This window comes from Podarcis pityusensis (genome assembly GCF_964106645.2).
Source record: "Podarcis pityusensis genome assembly, chromosome: 3".
Classification (NCBI taxonomy): Eukaryota; Metazoa; Chordata; class Lepidosauria; order Squamata; family Lacertidae; genus Podarcis; species Podarcis pityusensis.
This window is the reverse complement of record NC_138026.1, coordinates 89,998,808-90,020,589: the sequence shown is the minus strand read 5'-3', so window position 1 is coordinate 90,020,589 and position 21,782 is coordinate 89,998,808.

The window sequence follows — 21,782 nt, the reverse complement described above, 5'->3', positions numbered from 1 at the left end:
GACTTTTTTTTAATTAAAAGAAGGAGGAGAAGCCTTGTCTAATACACGGATAGTTCATAGGTGTGACACGGGATTGGTTGCTGCCGTGAGCTGTAGATTGTCAGTGGCTATTGGGCGTGTTATTGGTGTCTGCAGCAAGGGCTGTTGTTGATTGGCTGTTGCTGTGGCAATTGGGCGGGCAATTGCCGGCTTTTGCCTGCAAGGGGACAGACGATAGGTAGCTTTAGCGATGCGTGTGAGTGAGTGGCAGCATAGGTCAGGCTTGTGAGCGATTTTCAGCAATCTCTCCTAAAAATAGCTCAGCAACTCTGGGCAATCCTTCCCCAAGGAAGCTCAACAACTCTGGGCAATCTCCCCCCATTTTCTTAATTTTGAGTCCCCCAAAATAGGGGGTGTCTTATACAGGGGGGCGTGTTATACAGAGAAAAATACAGTATCTCAAGAAATCCATATAACCTCTAAGAAAGGAATGGCTTATGCCGTTTGAAGGTAGGATTACTTTCAATAACTTACACAGGGTATGTGGGGGGGAAACATACATACTTTCTTATGCATCGTGTGATGTTTAAATGCATGTGCCAAATTACTATGGAATGTTTGCGTGTTAGTGGCACACCTGTCCAGGCAACTGATTGGTGCAAATGGACCACTGCATATGGTAAGTGTCTTTAAACATGACTGGGTGTTGGAAGCATACTTATGTGAGAACAATAAGCACATTGTTTCTCCATGTCCTGTGACCTTTAACCTAAGATACCAAGGAGGACGTGACTCTTCCTATACTAGCTGAGAAGCAGAGAGAATTTTTAGCAGATGCAGCTTGCCCTGCAAGTGTGAGAAGGACTGCACTTCCTTAAATTACCAGGCCAAAATAACAATGCCGATCCAGGAACCCAATTTCCCTTTTGATATTCTAATCCTATTTGTGAGTAGGAAGATTGAGTCTTTTCGTTGCTGTTGCAAGAATACATAAAAGAAGTTAGGGGAAGCTTTGAGATTTACAATTGCTGAAGTAAGTTTCAAAGTAAGTGATGTTGGAACATTAAGGAACTTAAAAAGCTGAAATGAAATTTTTTGCTGTTGTTAATTTTGTTTAACGTTACTAGGTCTAACCAGAACCTGGAGTCTGAAAGTCAATATAGAACACAGAAATTACCCTTTTCTGAATCTGTTAGGAGATGGAAGTATTGGAGTATATCTCCGTAATATGGGTTTTTATACTTAATCAATATTGCCTGGAACCCAGCCACTGATGTTATATTGGCAGAAACGTTACTTAAATTACCAAGGATTTTTTTATTTATTTAGCAAAGTATCTTTCTGATGTTTTGCCAAACCATTAAGACTTTTATTCATTAGAAAGATTTTGGCTTATTTCCCTCTAGTTGCTCTAGGCAGCCGTTATTTTGGCCATAATAACTAACTGGTTTAATACAACTGGGAAGATCAAATGCTTTTTCCTTCCTTTTTCTAGAGGTGGGTTAAAAATACTTGTGGCGTGTGATGTGTGTGTATTTGTGTGTTCCTGTTTGGCTCTCAATCTGTGCTTAAATTCAACAATATAAAAAGACTTTGGTCTTCTGCTCTTTGTGCAGAAAGAACAGACAACTCCTGTGCAGCTGGGTCTAGTGGGATGAAGAAACAGTCATGTTTTCTTTTCTTTTCTTTGTTTAACTCTGGAGATTTTTGAAAGAATTTAATTCAAAGAGAAGAGCGATCGGGAATGTGTATACTACAAGTTTAAAGAGCTTCAAGCCAATCTGTTTGTCATGGAGCCCATCTTGTTATTCCCAATGTTCAGGCTGCGAGTGCCTTTGCATTTTCGTAGCTAAAACAGTAACACAACACATCCATAAGAGGTGTCAGCAGGCTAGAGGGAACCCCAGAGTTTCCAGAAATATAATAATAACAATATTTTTAAAATGCTGAACTTATTGGCTGCGCAGTAGCAATTGCTCTTTAAGCAGAAACCCATCAAAAGGAACCCGCTCCCAAAGGAGGACTGAGTTTGTTTAGTGGCCATTGAATGCTGAGTCGAGGTGGGGGCACTGGTGGAGGAAGAGGAGTGCAGGGGGAGCACACCGCCCCCAGCAACGTGATCCTGGTGGGGTGCCATTGGGGCTGCCCCCCATCCGTGCTGGGCACCATGCCCCCGCAGGTGCCGTGCCATGCCCCCAGGACGTGCGCCACACCCCCGGGATGCGCACCAGCCCCGCCCCCACGTGCTTTCTGCCCCCCAGTGCCAGAGCATGAAGCTCCACCACTGGGTGGGGGAATAGTAAATGGACTGCAGGGGAAAGGGGGTGAAATGGTGCCATTGGAATACTAAACAGCAGCATTTCATACTGCAACATTTTGTTGCAGGCCCCATTTGTGTATCTAAAAAGATAAATCAATACTTACAGAGATAAATTTCAGAGTTGAAAAGTTTATTTCGTAACAGAAGCGCATAGGATGCTGCCTTATGGTCAGAGTTGTGCAAAATAGTATTAAGTAAAATGTTGATTCACTCTACTCCTGAGTAATTTGTAGAATGCTACTGGCACAAGTTGTCAGCTCGCATTTCCCACCTATCTGATCCAGATTTACAATTTCTGAATTCTCAAAATCCAGTAGTGGTGGTAGCCAGTGGGTTCAACTTCATTTTGCTGAATATCCTGCAGAATATGAAAAGCTGCTGTAGATCTAAGCAGAAAAAGTAAGTTCAGATGAGCAAGCAATTTAGGCAGGGCACTGATACTGTGGAGGTGGAATGGTTAGCTAATAGAACATCTGTGTTTACCTTCTGTTAATATACAGACTTCAGAGAAAATGGGTGAGAAAGGCAATGCAAATACCGCAGGATTGTGTCAGGCAGTGATCCTATACCCACTGGCCTGCAAGTAAGTGCTTTGAAACTTAATGGGACTTACTTCTGAGTAGAAATATATGAGAGACAGCACATTGAGTTGCTTTTGTGATCCAAGCAGGCTGTGGCTACTGATAATGAGGGTTCTTACGACCACAGAAGTGGATTTCTGATCAACATATCCTTGGTGAACAGGTGTGCTTCTGAGATAGTAACAGACAAAAAACTAGGTCTCATATATTTCAGGATGACACAAGAAGAAATTGAACTGGCCTTCAATGCTGCTGTAGATAGCACCGCAATAGGTGATACTGGGAACTTTTGAGAAGGAAGTGGGTGGATTTTTATTCTTTCTCGTGAGCTGAAATCTTCTCTGACTTGCCCACTACTGCAAAGTTTGAGATTAAAAGCTGCCATCTCTGAGCTGAATCTTCCTTGAAAGAAACTTATTTCCTGTAACTAAATTTAAAACATGGTGAAAGGTGTGTGTCTGATAGACACTGCAGACTGATGGCTTCTTTTATTTTGTGGAGTAGCTCTAGCATGACTGGATGCAAGTGCCAGATTTTCCTACCATGCACTTCAATCTTGGGTTTTCTCACTGTCCTCATTCAGTTTTGCACTATTGCAATTATAAAAGACAAAAGCAGCCCAGCCTTCATGGGGGTCTAGCTGATTCCTCATAACTAATTGTAGGCAAAAGCAGGGGTGCCATAAATAAAGGTTTTTATGATACGGGGCAAATTGCCAGAAACGCTAGCATCCAAACCTATCCTCTGTGTCATTATAGTCTGGGAACTGCAGCATTTGTTCAGTTGACTACCACACAGACAGATCAGAATGCCTTAATTTTGCTATAAGCTCAGTAAGAGCTAATGGTAAACGATCAATTATGCTTCATTTGGCCCTAGAAAGTCTCTAACTATTGCCTGGTTAGGCAAGTGGTCATTAGTCCCTGTCTCCTCATTACAGCTTACCTGTCTGCCTTGTTTTGCATTCTCCAAACCACAAGTCTTGATATAGATTTCCAAAGAGCCTGAAAACTGGATCTGAAACCCTGCTACTGCTAAATTAATAATAAAAAAGAAGTAAAACCAGCTCTCTACATCATCAGTCCAAGCATAATTGCCCTTGGAGCACCCTGCAAAGTTGCTGCTCAGAGTAAGGGCTTAACTACACATTACACACAAGCAAACAAACAGGAGCAAGTCTAGAAAAAAGCAGCTTTGCTGGGGGAAGGAAAGATTTATTGTGGAAAAAGCAGCAAGGAGAATGTTTGACCCTTTCTTCACCTTAAATCACTTCTAAATGCTAGCTGAGGCTGATGGGAGTTGTAGTCCAAAACATATGGAGGACACCAGGTTGGCAAAGGCCGTCGAAACCTCTGTTTCCAAATATGTGTTACCCATCACAAAACATGCATGGGTATTCAGTGGGAGCTAGCTACAGGTTTAGGAGCAGGGGCAGTAAATAAGTCTGCTAGTAGATGTATGCTTAGCTTATCAGTCATATGGCCCAATACAGATAGAACCTCATAACCCCTTGAAACCCCACCTAAAATTAACATTTTTCCAATGCAGAGGTGTAAGATGGCTCTTCCTTTTGAAACTATTATGTCTGCTGCTGAAATAAAATAACAGGTTTTATTTTGGTATTTTATTCTAACTCAAAATTAGGGAATTGTGTAAATAATTTAAATTTTCTTTTATCATCTGGAATTTAAATATTTATGGAGGGTTCCAGTGTTTTAAAAGTTGGTTTCATTAAGTTAAAAACTGTGTTAAATAATTCTCCCAAGTTTTGTGACTGAGTTCAACTTGGAGATTGTTTTATATTTAAACACTCCTCTGGAATATTAACTAGTTAGTTGCGTTGAATTTTTCAGATGAGGCATGAGTGTTGTTGGGGTTTTTTGAAGTTAAAATTAATTAATTAAATTAGATGTTTTAAGGGGTGCTAAGTGTTTGTAAAGGCCAGCACCTCCACAACAAGGCCAGCACCTGCACTTCCATCAGCCCCCATGTAAACAAATACAAGTATACCTGGAATCTTTGGGCCTGCCCTGAGTCCCTCTTAACTCCCGCCCACACACTGCAACTGCAGGTGGTTGAATCTAGCCCCCATTTTAACTTCCTGAGTCTATTCTCACTCTGGAGAACTATGCAAAAATTTAAAAGTTGATCCAACTGCCCAGCGTTGCTCAGGACCCTGCAACCACTGCCAGGCAAGCCCCCACTGACATGAGGCGCCCCACCTGAAGACATTGGTGGTCTGGGCCCCCACAAACTGGTACTGGCTACAGATTCAAAATGACTACACTCCATTAAGAAACTTTATTTGAATTATTGAGGATTGGTGGGGGAATTTATAACCTATTCAGTGTTCTTCAGGGTATCCTGATTAATCTTAGCTATATAGCTTTAAAAGCGTCCATAAAAAATCCTAGCTCTTATTCCCCGCCTCTTTAGTTTAAGCAAGCAGCAGACTTATTAAAAGCCTAGTTATTAGTGTGCCTTCAGTTTATTTCTGTGTTCCTTCGGTTTTCATCAAAAGGCTTTGATAAAGCTTTTTTACTTGAAAAACAACATTCCTTCTATAGTTATCAAATTATCGTGGGGATCATAATATACATCATATTGTTTCCTCTGCCAAGATCTCATTTAATAAATGTCTTATTTTGGACTGGGCTATTTTTTGCTTCAGTAGCAGTGTGAGGGATTCTTCTCTTTCATAGAACGACATTACCTGAGGTTAGTGGTTTCTAAATTGAAAGAGCTGAGGTTTTTTTTTTATGTTTAGCATTGTTGCAATTATCTCCTCAGGAAGTATATGTTGACTTCTAATGAGAACATCACGACATGTAACCAAATGTATTAGTGTGCTGCAAAACAATATAGCAAGTTTGAATTGGCCACATAAATGCTTATTAAACAGTTCAATTGGGGTGAGAAACCACATAGATTAGCCCAGAGGCTACATAATTGCTGTAGTCTTCAGAACAGTGATGGTAAGCACTTGCTGGGAAAAGTGTGAAGTAAAAGTTGGTTATATGGTATATATTTGTAGGAAGTAGGGTTTGTTTTTTTAAATGAAAGGAAACATTTAAAAATGGCATCCCCATCTGAAATGAAGGAGTCCATTCTGCCACCTCAGGAGACTACCACCTCCTATATTGTGTTTGTAGACCAGGCCTGCCTGCTTCTTTTTAGCCTTCAGGATGGCAGGGTACCCACAACATACTTTATTATTGTTATTATTCCCCCTGCCTGCCTTGGTATTTGTTTTATGTGCTTGTATTTCTTTTGATTGAGCAACAAGTTTTCTGTCACTTTGCTCTTTACAGCTGAATCCATAGAAATGAAGCTGTAGCCTGGCCTTAGCACCTTCCTCACTTTAGGTTACTTGACCAAAACTGGAAAGGATGTGGACTGTGTATTCATTTCCATCAGTAGTAAGCCTGAGGTGCTGCTGTGGCTTCCAGCTGAACACAAGAAAAAGAAGGCAGCCAGCTGCACGGCTAGGCCTAGTGCTGGCAAGAGAATGGAATTGAACCAGCTGTTTTTGGGTCTAAATTCTATTTCCTGTGTGCATCTGAAGGTCAAGAAAGAGATTGTCTGGCACGCTTCTGAACAGAAGCAGCAAATAAATAGATTTTCAAAGCATCTTTCCAGCTCTAAGTGATGACAAACAGCATCTTACCATACCAGATATAGCATGCTGTATCGGTGGCACACCAGATACATGCCGATACAGCAGCAGTATGCAAATTGATTAACACAGAAAATTTTAAGTGGTGCCTTGAGACACTAGAAGAGAGCTTCAGTTGAAATAATGAACTTGAATCATCATTTTATTTCTTTGTTTTTTTAATTAATAAATGCAATATTATGTGAAATTGATTGATAACAAACTAGAGGTTTTACACTGGATTTGGTATGTTATGCTGCTTAAAAGATTATTACATGACACTCCCACATGCATCTTTATTTACACCTGTCATTCCAAACAATGTAAGAAAAATATGTTCCTCTGGTAGGTATATCTACGTTATGGCCTGTATAGGTAATGTTATTAGATCCTTTTGAAGCTTGCAGAAAAGGAGTTCTAACATGCTGTCCTTGAGAAAAATATTATGAGGAAGATACTCTGTTGAAAGTTTAGGTTTGTGTTGTATTAAAAGTATCTATTGCATGGGAAACCTTCTTTTGTTTCATAAAGGTAGTGCCTGTCAAAAAGTCAAGGGGGGGGGGAAGGAAAAGGAAACCATCTTCCCAAAAAGATACACCCCCCCCCCCCAGTTTCAGCACTAAGGAAATACAAAGAGTATTTTCAGCTAATATCTAGTCAGTAATGCTGGTGACTTGCACATCTTTGGTGGTGAAACATCCTACAGTGGCAACATCAAACATGGCTCCATCCTGAGTGTACAGTTCTGCCATTCGAATGCCTTGCTTCCTTAGATCACAACTCTTGTTTCTGTCATACAACCACTGCAAAGCTGGATTTTTTGTGTGTCGGATACATCTGAAGGGAGTGGGGAGGTTCATTTCATAGACAGGAACCAAGAACAAGATGACTGGGAAAGAAACTGGGCACCAGACCCAGGCAAAGATATTTTGCTGTCTGAGGTGGAACTGCAAATCCCACCCCCACCCCTCCTGAGTCCAGGTCTGTAGTTTACAAGGATGCCAAAGTTACTTTGGCAAATGAGACAGAAAATCTCACAAGTGCTTCTCCCCCTCCTTGGCAGTAAAACACACTAAAAATAAACTTAACAATTAACAATGTTTTGCCCTTTTATGGCACACAAAAACAGCTCTTTGAGGTAGCTACTTCACTTTGCCTAATGGTAGGACTGACCATGCTGAGAATAACTGGGCTATGGCCATTGGAAGGGTGGAAGTTGGTAGTGAACCAACCAAAGGAAGATGTGAACTAAGGAAGTTGACACTAACAGTCAGGTGAGGAGCGTGAACATGGAGAATATAGTTTAAAACAGGCTTCCTCAACCTCGGCCCTCCAGATGTTTTTAGCCTACAACTCCCATGATCCCTAGCTAGCAGGACCAGTGGTCAGGGATGCTGGGAATTGTAGTCTCAAACCATCTGGTAAGGGCCGAGGTTGAGGAAGGCTGGTTTAAAGCTACTAGTCGGAATGCCTCAGCAACCCACCACGTAAGCCATGCTCCATGCTTCTAATCTATAAGAACGAAATTTGTCCTCCTAATCTCTCTACCCATCGCATGAAAAAGAAAGAGCATTCACTTAGTTCAAGAATAAATGGCCTTGCCAAAATATCTGGATGTTTTAAACCAGCTTGCTTTCCTCACCCCCTTGAGTTTATGACTGTCTAAATCCCTTCCTGCAAAAGTGAAATAACTTCACTCCCATTTCCGCCGCCTAGATTCTGTGCTGTTCGAAAAGAATTTCCCAAAGTGATTACCAAAAGGCCTGAAAGAGAAATGATTACAAATGGCTGAGTTAACTGCTCCAGACGGCCTCATCAGTCATCATAATGCGGCCTCAGCACAAGTCTCTTCAGGACAGGCAACTTGTCATGACAGATGAAACCTCTTTAAGGAGACTTCCTCCCTTGGCTGTTCCTCTAGCTAATCCTCATGAGGGAAGGTGCTTGCAAATAACGGTTCTTAAGCAATAATCTCAAGGAAATCTCTGCCAGCTGCCAATAGTACACTGGTTAGTTGTTTTCCTAAGCGGGGCCCGCATTTCTCAAAGCTAAAAGCTATTTACTTCCTGCATCTAGTGGTCAAAGTGCTTGTGTAGTGATTCATTTAAAGCTCTTTTTCAAGGGAACAGATCAAAGGCACCCACATGTGAAGAATGGCTGCTGAACAGGGCAGGTACAGAATTGAGTTGCATGGTCAATCAACTGCATGCAGCCTCACTGACCCATAAAAGTGAAGATAATTCCATTGACACAACTCCATGCCTCATACATTCCCCAGTGCATCATTAATCATTTCTAAAGCACAAAGTGCATTATCTTCTTTAGCCTCATAACTGCGAGGTCAGTTCGAGTGGGAAACAGCAACATACCAGAGGCCATCAGCTCTGTGGTTAAGCAGGGACTTGAACCTGGAGCCACAGCTGCAAGTGAAAAACTGAAACCCAAGGGATGTCCAACTTCTGTATGCAAACTTTGTTAACTTTCTTATTGTTCTGATAAGTTTTTACCATATTTTGATTAACATTTGTTAATCTGGAGTCCCATGAGACACCAAATGTCCATCAATTTCTTTGACTACCACATTAACTTCAGAAGTTTACTGAACCCATTTTACGGATGGGGGATTTAATATTGTGGTTGAACTATGCTTCTTTGGGGCAGGGGCAGGGAGAGGGAATAAGAAATGGAATCAGGATTGCACTCAATTCCAGTAATCCACACTTGCCATTGAAGGTGTGAAAACAGGCTATGTAATTCCAGTCCTATGTGCATAGACTTTTTCCATGCAGTTTAGAACTAGTATGTTGAAATTGCTTATCACCATGTTAAAATATGGGGTTGTTTATATCCCCTCCATATGCACAGTTTATGTATGATTATTATTACATGAATAAGGCTTTGCCCGTGCCACCCACTGGAGTCATAGCTTAGCTGTAGGCCCTTTATAAGACTCAGAGATCTACCACCTAGATTCACAAACCAAACAGAATTTTAAGCCAACTATCCTATTGTCTTCAATAGGACTAATGGCTTCATGCTTCAAGCTACCTCAGTGAAAATGGTTAAAAATATTATGAAGTAAATACCAACAGAAGAAAGGAATCAATAGAATTTGTGGTGTGGTGTTTTTTTTAAAAAAATGTATTATCTCTTCATCCTATCTAGGCTCAGTATTCTTCTTTTGTCAGTAGCAATATGAAATAAAGATTGCCTTTCTAATCACACAGATTTTGTCTCCAGTAAAGCAGATCAAATGCTTAGCTTCAAGTCACAAAAATGGCCAATGAGTAAATTCAAAGCTGTGAGAATTACAGTTGTTGCACAAAATGATCTAAATGCATAGTTATGTATATTCTACACTAAATTCAGCAGTAAGGGTTTATTTTCCCTGGCAGCAACAGAAAGGGCATGAGGTATGCTGTTCACTGTGTTTCTTTTAGTTTTGCCTAACTACAGAGCAATATGCTTTATGCGTCTGTTTGATTAGATGCCTATGTGCCTTGTTATGTTTATGCTTGCTGCATTAATAAATTTTGTATTTCTTACCCATAAGCATGCTAATTGCCTTTGAATCCATAAAAGAACTACCGTGCTTGCCTGAACCACCTAGCCTTGGCTGAACAGAGCCTCAGAAATAAATGGCATGAGCATGCACAGAGTGCATTTGCCTACCCCATGAGGATTCTTTGTATTTCAAAAGAAGCTCCCTTAACAGTAACTTCAGTTTGAAACACAAACTCATTGGTTTGCATCCAGTGCTAGTCTTACTCAGTGTAGACCCATTGAAATTAATGAACATTACTAACTTAGGCCCATTAATTTCAATTGCTATAGTCTGAGTAGGGCTAACAATGCTTCATTGTCAGCCAGCCACATGATACATCGATTCACAGCTATTCTTCCACCAAAATGTAAAGGGGGTGGGGAGTGGCTGTAGCATCAACAGATAGTAATCACTTTAATGGGAATCTGTAAAGAGAATCCGGTCAGCAAAGAGTATAAACAATGCAACATTTGAAAATACTAAAATTCAGCAATGGCGGTTCATTGTTTGTAGTCATATTTCAAAGGTATCCTTGGAGGGCTCTCAGCCAATTGGAACTTAGTTCTGTGCATATTGCACTTCCCTGTAAATCCACCACTGCTCCCTTCCCTAAGCACCAGTGATAGTTTTCCAGTGATAGGATTAGATTCCAAAACAGTGCATTCAAGGGCTCAGATGAAGGCAGGGCAAGAGGGACTTTGGATTTATTGGATCCAAAGCTCCTTCATTCTTCTGAGGGTCCTCAGGATCAGGCTTGTCACTAACAGCAGACTTGAGCTGCTGTAGATGATTCCTCCACTGGTTTCACTTGGGGTAGGGAAAATTAAGGAAAAAAACAACTATTTGTGAATGGAGAGAAACTGAAGTTTACTATACAGCGGAAAGGAGCAGCCAAGCATACTAGGACTCAATTTCTTGACTTTAAGAAAGCTGACTTCATAAAACTTAGGGAAGTGCTGGGTGAAATCCCATGGACAGTAATACTAAAAGGAAAGGGAGTTCATGATGGCTGGGAGTTTGTTAAGAGGGAGATAGTAAAAGCACAACTTCAGGCAATACCAATGAGACGGAAACATGGAAGGTGCCTAAAGAAGCCAGGGTGGCTATCTAAAGAACTTTTAACTGAGTTAAGATTAAAAAAGGATGTGTACAAAAAATGGAAAAGGGGGGAAACCACCAAAGAGGAATTCAAACAAATAGCCAGCACGTGTAGACACAAAGTCAGAAAAGCTAAAGCACAGAATGAACTCAGGCTTGCTAGAGAGCTTAAAAGCAACAAAAAAGGCTTTTATGGGTATGTTCGTAGCAAAAGGAAGAACAAAGAAACAGTGGGGTCACTCGGAGGAGAGGATGGTGAAATGCAAACAGGGGACACAGAAAGGGCTGAACTCCTCAATGCCTTCTTTGCCTCAGTCTTCTCCGATAAAGAAAACAATGCCCGACCTGAAGAATTTGGAGCAAATGATTCAGCAGAGGAAACACAGCCCAGAATAACTAAGGAGATAGTACAAGAATACTTGGCTAGTTTAGATGTATTCAAGTCTCCAGGGCCAGATGAACTGCATCCAAGAGTATTAAAAGAACTGGCAGATGTGATCTCAGAACCACTGGCAGTCATCTTTGAGAATTCCTGGAGAACAGGCGAAGTCCCGGCAGACTGGAGGAGGGCAAATGTTGTCCCTATTTTCAAAAAGGGGAAAAGAGAGGACCCAAATAATTACCGCCCAGTCAGTCTGACATCAATACCAGGGAAGATTCTGGAGCAGATCATTAAGCAAACAGTCTGTGAGCACCTAGAAAGGAATGCTGTGATCACCAATAGTCAGCATGGATTTCTAAAAAATAAGTCATGTCAGACTAACCTGATCTCGTTTTTTGACAGAATTACAAGCCTGGTAGATGAAGGGAACGCAGTGGATGTAGCCTACCTTGATTTCAGCAAGGCATTTGACAAGGTGCCCCATGATATTCTTGTAAAGAAGCTGGTAAAATGAGGTCTTGACTATGCTACCACTCAGTGGATTTGTAACTGGCTGACTGACCGAACCCAAAGGGTGCTCATCAATGGTTCTTCTTCATCCTGGAGAAGAGTGACTAGTGGGGTGCCACAGGGTTGGTTCTGTCTTGGGCCCGGTCTTATTCAACATCTTTATCAACGACTTGGATGATGGACTCAAGGGCATCCTGATCAAATTTGCAGATGACACCAAACTGGGAGGGGTGGCTAACACCCCAGAGGACAGGATCACACCTCAAAACGACCTTGACAGATTAGAGAACTGGGCAAAAACAAACAAGATGAATTTTAACAGGGAGAAATGTAAAGTATTGCACTTGGGCAAAAAAAATGAGAGGCACAAATACAAGATGGGTGACACCTGGCTTGAGAGCAGTACATGTGAAAAGGATCTAGGAGTCTTGGTTGACCACAAACTTGACATGAGCCAACAGTGTGACGCGGCAGCTAAAAAAGCCAATGCAATTCTGGGCTGCATCAATAGGAGTATAGCATCTAGATCAAGGGAAGTAATAGTGCCACTGTATTCTGCTCTGGTCAGACCTCACCTGGAGTACTGTGTCCAGTTCTGGGCACCACAGTTCAAGAAGGACACTGACAAACTGGAACGTGTCCAGAGGAGGGCAACCAAAATGGTCAAAGGCCTGGAAACGATGCCATATGAGGAACGGCTAAGGGAGCTGGGCATGTTTAGCCTGGAGAAGAGGAGGTTAAGGGGTGATATGATAGCCATGTTCAAATATATAAAAGGATGTCACATAGAGGAGGGAGAAAGGTTGTTTTCTGCTGCTCCAGAGAAGCGGACACACAAGAAAGAAGATTCCACCTAAACATTAGGAAGAACTTCTTGACAGTAAGAGCTGTTCGACAGTGGAATTTGCTGCCAAGGAGTGTGGTGGAGTCTCCTTCTTTGGAGGTCTTTAAAGAGGCTTGACAACCATATGTCAGGAGTGCTCTGATGGTGTTTCCTGCTTGGCAGGGGGTTGGACTCGATGGCCCTTGTGGTCTCTTCCAACTCTATGATTCTATGTTTCCCCTGCCCCCATGTCCTGCTGACTTGCAGAAGTGGGTAGAACTTTTGAGGGGCCAGATTATCCAGCACTTCATTCCCCACCTTCACTCCCCCTCCCAATTAGAACTGCATTGTAAGCCTCATTTAAAAACAAGCATTGAAGGAGCTAAACATACATCCCTTGAGAAGGCATTTCATGATTTGAGGCCATCGGTGAAAAGGCCCTGTCCCTTGTCCCCATGGTCCTGTGGGCCTGGCCTCTTCATCTCAAGACCTAATAAGGTTCATATGACTGCACACAGCCCTTCAAAAAGCCCAAAACAGTTTAGTGCTTTAACAGCAGTATTTAAATTGGACATGGAAGCAACCAAGTAACCAATAGAGCTGATGTAATATCAGCATAGTATTCTCTGAATGCTTAGCCCCCAACCAATCAATCATTTGGCATCTCTATTCTGTACTAACTGAAGTTTCTGAATTGTCTTTAAAGGAAGCCCACATAAAGTACGCCTGCTTTTTGCAACAACAACAACAAAATGTGTTTAAAAATTCGCTTTAAAAAATAACAGCAGATGCTTGAAACTTTGTTGGTGTTCTGGGAGAGCTGAAACCAAATAAGAATATTTGACAAGGGGCAGAATAACACCTAGTAGAGTAGCCCTGAAAATAATCCCCAATGCACTCTCCTGGAGGGGAGAAGAACCATTTTGTGCTCCAGATTCTGTCCCATTCCCATCAACCTCCAGCAGCATTACCAATGTTAAGAAATGATGAGATGTGTTGCCCAAGAAAATCTGGGGGGCACTAGGTTCCCCACCTGTTTTACATGATCGTGCACACACATGTTGCACGCGGTGAGGTGTTTCCTTTATGGCATCACTACACAGGAGTCTTTTCCCCATCTAAGGTAGGCAGAGATATGCAAGAAAGAAAGAAAAGGACCATAGGTATAGTCAAAACCATATGAATTATGAGTACAGCATGATGCCAACACCAGCCTCACTGTTACCTTAACCGGGCAGGTATTTGGTTGAGATGCCAGGTATAAGAAGTATGAGAATTGGATAAATGAGTAGGCTGTCTAATCCCCTAAGAAAGCCCAGTGCAGAGATTAATCTTTGGAGAGCCACGAAGATGGGTTGGCAGCAGCAGCCTACAAGCTGAGGAAAAGGAATGTTGTGGCCTGCATTTTGTAGTGTATCTAAGAGAGATCTCCCAATATTTCCTATCTCTCTCCTATAAACCCCCCTTTTCAGTTTGAAAACAAAATGATGAGGTACTGTAATTTTCTCGTCTACAGCTTCCATTTGCAGTCAGTTCCGAGGTGCCTATCTGTGTGAAGATAAGAGCTTTTCATGTTTTACTCAGGTGTTTTATGGCCTTCATTTCAGGAACACTTACAAAACTTTCATGAGAAATGCTCCTATGTATTTAAATTTTCTACGGTTGTAGCCAGAGATGATATCCTTTACCTTAAGCAAAGCAGAAATATTGCAGTGAAAACAGACAACATAAGCACACTGGCATCCTTCCCAGTCAAGGGAATATGAACAAGGTTTTATTGTTACTGCCAAGACAGCTGGATTTTAGATGGAAATAGTAATCTCATTCTTTGGCTGTTTCTAGGGGTAATACAGCTTTCCTGCTAACAAATGCCCAGTATTCTTTCTGCATTAGAAACATCTTGTGAGTTCATTATCTTTGTGCCAAGGTATTTCTCAGCCCCAAACCCTAATGACTCTAATAAATGGCAATACACACAAAAGGCAAGAAATTCAAAAGTACAGTACCCTACAGCTATCACAATTTGTTTCCATTGTGCATATATAATGGAACTTCGGAGCATTCTGTGGCATTAGCTTTAATGGTCTGAATGTTTTCAGTTTTTAGAAATTAAACAGGTTGCAGATAGCATTCCTGACATGCTTTCTTAATCACGTAGCCCCTGCAGTAAGTAGACTTGGTAGCTGGATCATTCACAGTGGCAACAATGGCTCATTAAGCTGACCATTAGGCAGCTACTTCAGACTTCTGGAATATGTCCCACTCATCTGCCAGTATGGGGTTTGTAATAAAGCCACTGCGACAAGGAGAGTTGCAAGGACATTTTTGCTGTTTAAACTTGGCCAGGGAAAAAGGAAAGAGATTTGAGTTTTGTACCTACGAGATGTAGAGATGGTCACCAGCTTCAAAAGAGGAATGGCTACCAATGGCTTCTAGTTATGATGACTATGCAATACTTTGAGCATCAGAGGAACTATGCTGCTGACTGCCGGTTGCTAGAGAACATAAAAAAGGAAGTTCTATTGTGCTCATATCCTGCTTGCAGCCTTCCCATAAGCATCTAGCTGGCCACTGTGGGAATAGAATGCTGGACCAGTTGGGACTTTTGTCTGATGCAAGGAAGCACTCCTCACCGCTGAGGTCACAATGGCCTTGCATGACACTGCTGCAACCAGAGGAACTCCAAGCTTCAAGGGAAGTTCAACTCCATGCACAACAGGCTGCACAACTAATTCCTGGGAATTGAAACCAATCATCCCCAGCACCTCTGCTTTGTTAGGATTCAGCCTCAGTGTATTGGTCCCATCCAGCCTGTTATTAAATCCAAGCACCAGTAAAGCACTTGCATAACCTCAGCTGACTCAAAGGACAATGAGGAATAGAGCTGAGTGCCATTAATATATTGATGGCATATTACTTCAAATCCTCTGCTACAAGAAGCAACCAGCTTCTGATCTCAGAAGTCAAAGGAAATGGGGGACAAGATGGAATCTTGTGGGACCTCACAGCACGAGTGCTATGAAGCCAAACAGAAGACACCCAACGCCCTTTTCTGAAACCAACCCTATCGAAGTGCCCTCAACTCTCACCTCACCAAGCTGGTCCAGCAAGATTCCATGGTCAATGCTACCAAAAGTCACCGAGATAAAGAAAGAAATGCAAGGGTTAAGAATTCAGGTAGCTGGCAGAGTATCCACATCTTTGGGCTGCGTTGACTGAAACCATTCCCAAGCAAAATGACTAGGTGATATTCTGGACACCTCCACTGGATCTGTATCACCATCACTATCCGCATCAAGTTCAGAAGGCATATGAGCAACCTTATCCTCACAGCGCCTTTCAAATTTGTCTTCCAAGCGTTTCCAAGGGTTCCACCCAGAACACCCTTTCCTGTGTCTGTTCTTAAAAACTCATTCACCACTCATAAAAAAAAAAAAGCTCTGCTGGACAGCTCCCTGAGCATTCAGTGGTGGTAGAAAAGTGAGCTTGCTTTGCTGCCATCATTGCCAAAAAGTAGAAGCAAAAATGTTTCCTTGCTTGAGTTAAGTCATAGTTGCTATTTAACTTGCCACTTGGTTTTAGCCATCACCCTACTTGCTTCATAGCCCAGAGCTCTACAGGAAACCAGGGAGCTGACCAGGCTGTGCACTGCAGGGCAGGGCACTTGCGAGTGATCATATCAAACTTCTCCACTGTCAGATGGCTGTTGTGGTTGCTCGAGAGTAACCAGGCAGGACTCCAAACCTGTGTTTTACAGGTTTTATTTTGGTGCAAACTATTTACAATGAAGAGCTCCAAAGCTCATTTCTGGCTCAATCGCTAGCAGAATCCGGGAGTGGTCTTTTTTTGGACCTCCCCCAACATAAGAGTTTTGTTACCCCCAACCTTCTCCTTCCCTCTTTGCACCTTAGGCTACTGCGCAGGATGGGCGATGGCAAGGGCGTGTTTCCCTCCTGTCCGGCTTGCCCAGGAGCAGTGTTAAGGCTCGCACCAGCATCCTCTGGTCCTTGCACCTCTTCCCCACTAGAGGTCCTTGCACCTCTTCCCCTCCTGGAAGAGGAACCGCTTCACAAGATTTTCGGAGGCTCCCTGTAACATAACTGCCCTTCTATTCCTAGCCTCTGAGCCAATGGCAGTCCCCTGACACCCACATTTACCATATCCGTATTAACACATAAATATTCCCTCGGCCCAAGACATTCATGGCGTACATTATGAACATGTGCATGTGCTCACTGTATCCATGCTCTTTTGGTAGAGTCATTGCAAAACCTTTCTGTTTCTGAGTTTTAAGTTTAATTTTCCCGTAATGCTTCATCCCTCCCAATCTTCCACTAGCATCTAAAAGTGAAAACAGAAAAAGTATCACTGCATTCCCCCTTGTGTGTATTCGGACAAAAGAGCTATCACAACATTGCTGATCATGCTGATTCCAGCCGCTGTCCGTAACAAGTCCCACCTTTTAAAGTGATGATGATCATAATTAACAATAGTGCATTAATCTCCCTGGAGTTTCCCATGCCCTGCATCTTGTGTGCTCCCTTGTACATAACCACCTGGGCTGCTTTGCAGATGTAATTGTTAAAGCACACTCAAGAGTGTTGTAGTAAATAGAAAGCTCATGGATTTCTGGAATACTGTCTGATACCTTTTTGCGATTACAATTCCACAACAAAGAACGAGACATATGTTGGAATCAATCCAGCAAGCATGGCTTCTGGGTAAGTTCCACATGCCTGGAATCCATAGGGGCCCGCCACTGCAGTGCTTGATGGGCTGCATTCATTGTTGATTGTAAAAAGATGTGCACTATTTTCACATGGGGGTAGGATGAGCATGGGGGGGGGAGTTAGCTATTTTGACTTTGGAGATTAAAAAAACACACCATAAGAGCACGGAATACATTGCATCTGAGGAAGAAAACAAAAGAGACAAAAACAGCATCAATCTATATATCCACAGGGAGACAATGAGTAGTGCAATAAAAAAAACCTCTTTCCTAATAAACTGACTCAGACCAGGCCTGAAGTTTCTGAAATCCCCCTTTTGGATCTGTGCTGGAGCAGAGCTAATAAAAGAAAACATCTCTCTCATATATGAAATAAATATATATGGTGGTCATTTTAAACTTTCTACTAGGTTTAATGGGCCTACTGAAGGATTTTTTAAAAGTTCAGATTTGTTTTGAACTGCTGTTCACAAATATATATATATAGAGAGAGAGAGAGAGAGAGAGAGGGAGGGAGGGAGAGAGAGTTCGTGCCTGATACATTTTTGTTCTGATTTCTAAAGCTCCCATGGCTGCTTTTCTTTTGCATCGGCAGCCATCATATTTCCTGGAAGCCTGGAAATCTTTCACCCCTCAGCTGCTTATTCTCCAATGGAGACATCACTGAGAGCTAAAACACATGATATGGGAAGTATGAGGTGCAATTTTGGGGATTGTACAATTCAAACTGTAGATTAATGGCAACTGTGGGAATAATCTATATTTTTTAAAACCCTCCCAGCATTTAAAATAATAATAATAATAATAATAATAATAATAATAATAATAATAAGCGTAGTGATCAGACCATGGCACCTTCATCGAAGGAAACATGATCACATCTATACTGACGCCAAAGATCAAATCCAGCGTGTGGCCTGCTTGATGTGTGGGGCCCGAAACAAACTGGGAGAGCCCTAGTGTCACCATGGAAGACACCAGGTCCAGAGCCTGTGAGGAGGGAGTGGCATCAGCATGGATGTTGAAGTCCCCCAATACCAATAGGTTAGGGAACTCCAAGGCCCAGCCGGCCACCACCTCCAGCAGGCCTGACAGGGTGGCTGCTGGTGCGCTTGCCATAGTGGGGGGAATGTTGACCATTGTGCCTGCTTGTTCTGCTGCCCAGGTGTTAATTGTTGATGGACAACTTCAGTGTCCAAGCAGTCTCTTCTTAAATCCTATGCTGTTTAACATCTCAAACTGGATTAGCATTATTGTGCCAGGATGAGCAGGTAAATCCTTTAGACCTGTATCATTTTCCCATTTTAAATGGTGCCCCCAGATCCTATTCCTATCCCCCCTTGGGAAAAACATGCATCTATGGTTATTTTTCATCCGAAGGGCAAATAGTAATGTCTCTGGGGGAAAGTTAGACTGGAGAAAGGCGTGGGGAGGAAATAGTTATGCACTTTTACAACATTTCCACAGTACTGCTGATACTATCTGATGCTTTCAGTTCCCTCCTTCATTTTTAAAGGAAACTAAAAGCAGATTCAAAGCCTTTAATCTGGATTTTCTATAGTCATCTGTAATGAAAATATCAAGCTGACATTGGTGGGAATGTAGATTTGGCTGTCTCTTCCATGTAGTAGCTGGCATTATTAACAACATTAGCACAGCACAAATGGTGAAAAAGAGGATCAAAGGTGTTTCACGCTCCCTTATGTGAAGTCCAGGCTTTGGCAAGAACTGGGGTTTGGGCAAGTGGAATACTAAAGCATTTACAAGCTGTTAGAATTTATGTTTAATTCTCTTGGGGGTCTGGAGGGGAGAGCATGCTCCTAAGCATTACGAGGCCTAACGAAATAATTTTTCAGGCTGATCATACTCAGTCAACAGTGTCAGTCACTGTAAATGTTTCCAAAAGTACATTCTATTCAAGCCTCAAGAAACATCTTGGCATCTACTACCACCTACTAATTGCTACCTGTATTCCTCCTTCTCGGCAAGAGTTCGGTACAGATTTTCTGACACCCAGAATACTGTTTATTTGCACTCATCAGGCTTTCAGAGTGTGACATAAAATCATTGTAACGTAATACATTATTTAACATGTTTTCCAACTGGAAAAGATGAAGTGATGGGTTGTCACTGAGCATTTTGGAAAAGGAAAAGAGAATATTTGGTCTGAGGCTATTCACCCTGCTAGGACAGTGGGCAAAGCCAAACTAGTACAGGAATCAACCAAACTAGAGGAAAATCCAGCACTTTTCTGCCCCATTTATTTCAACACAGCAGAATTAAGCATGCTTTTTACCCCTCTCATTGAAATAAGTGGGGGGAAATGTGGCTGGATTGTGACTTTCCATTGGGAGTTAAGACCAATTCATAGACAAGGCCAACCATGTAGCCAGCTTGTTTGTCAGGTGACTATTGAGATGGATGAGCTCTCCCAAGCTCCCCTCAGATTAACTCAGAAATGACCCAAGGTCTTCAGGGGGTAAAGAGTAGAAAAAGCATGGAACATACTGGGGAGCCAGTTGGAAACTTGTAAAACTGATACACATACACACACACCCTGCAAAATTTCCAGGGAGATATATAAAGAGGTTCATATAAGATAAGAGTACCAATGGCTACTAGACATGATGGTCATGTATGGCCAGTTGGAGAGTGCTGTTGTGCTCATCTTATGCTTGTGGGGCTTTCCATGGGCATCCATGGAAATATATATAAGCATTGCAGAGGGTTGGACTGGATGAACCTTGGGATACCTTCCAACTCTATAGTTCTATGATTCTGAGATCTGGTTGTCCACTGTGACAACACAGTGCTGGACTAAATGGGTCTTTGGTCTGAACCAACAGCAAGGCTCTTCTTTTGGCTGCAGGGGCAGGAGAAACTAGGCTGGGAAAGAGAAGTACATCCCTCATCATGCTCTATGTGTCTCCACAAGGGTCTGTCTCCTTCCTTCTGTGCTCACAGGAGACTTTGAGAACATACCATACATGGGTATGCATGCAAAGGATCAGAGAGTCAGCTAATACTGGGCTTGCATGTGTACACAGTAGGTGCATTTCTAGTGTCTGTTCTCATGGTTTGCTGAATACAGTTCTGTCCCTCACCTCCATGCATATTACATCACTCCATATTGACTATCAGAGAAGGGCCCGAGTGTTGATACAGGCGTTTATTTGCTGCATGCACAGAGATGCACGCTTACTGTAAAATGGGCTCACAGAGTCATTAGTTCTCAGCAAGTAGTGACAAAATGGAGCACAGGGCAGGAAAAAGTAAAATAGCAAGCCAGGAATGGCCTGTTCCTCCCTCCTGGAGCAGAATTAGACCTTTTTCCGTTAAGCAGATTATTTGGGAAGTAACTGGGCTGTTGCTTAATCAGGGGCCTTATGAAAACTGCTTCTGAAAAGGAATCTATGGATTTGGCATAGCAGGTCTAGCCAAGGAGATGGGCTTGAGTCGTACCAAAATCGCAGTGGAGCTAAATTAAATATGGCCCATAGGGTGTTTGTAAGGAAATAATTAGAGGCTTTCATTTTTTGTTCCAAAGGCAGAAACTCTGTACCCCTGACCTACTTAGACTCTTGTAATTGAGCTTTTTGAAGTATACTTGTAAGAGTTCTGCTTTCTGCATCCATTCTTAGAGTCGCTCGTGTGGAAAATGAATAAAGAGGCCCTGAATTACTACTACGATGAATTCCTGGCTTTTATTCAAACAACTGTTTGAGAGTACTTTTGCAATATATCCCCCAAGCTCAGTATGTAACCGAGTGGAATTTGACCTACAATCTTGAAACTACAATTCTATTATGGCACTTTAGAGCTTTGAAAAATGCCTGCTTCCTTGGTATCCTACCTGGCAGAAACACATTACCCAAAGGATGAACCTGCAGCAGTGCCTAGAAATAAGGTGAAGTTTTGCTCTGGCCAAATTTGCTGTTTTACAAAAGTTTTGTTCTTGGTCTTCAATAGCTGGGAATAGGCATCCTCCCGAATACAATTTTTCAAAATGCTGTCTACACGTTCGCTAAACTTGCAGAGCAAGCAAACAAAAATACTTTATTCATAAGTGTGGTTTGACTGTGAGGTTCGCCATTGGCTGCTATTGTTATTTCTGATCTGCACCTTGGTTTCCTCTCAGACTCCAGCAGGTGGCCTTGAAGA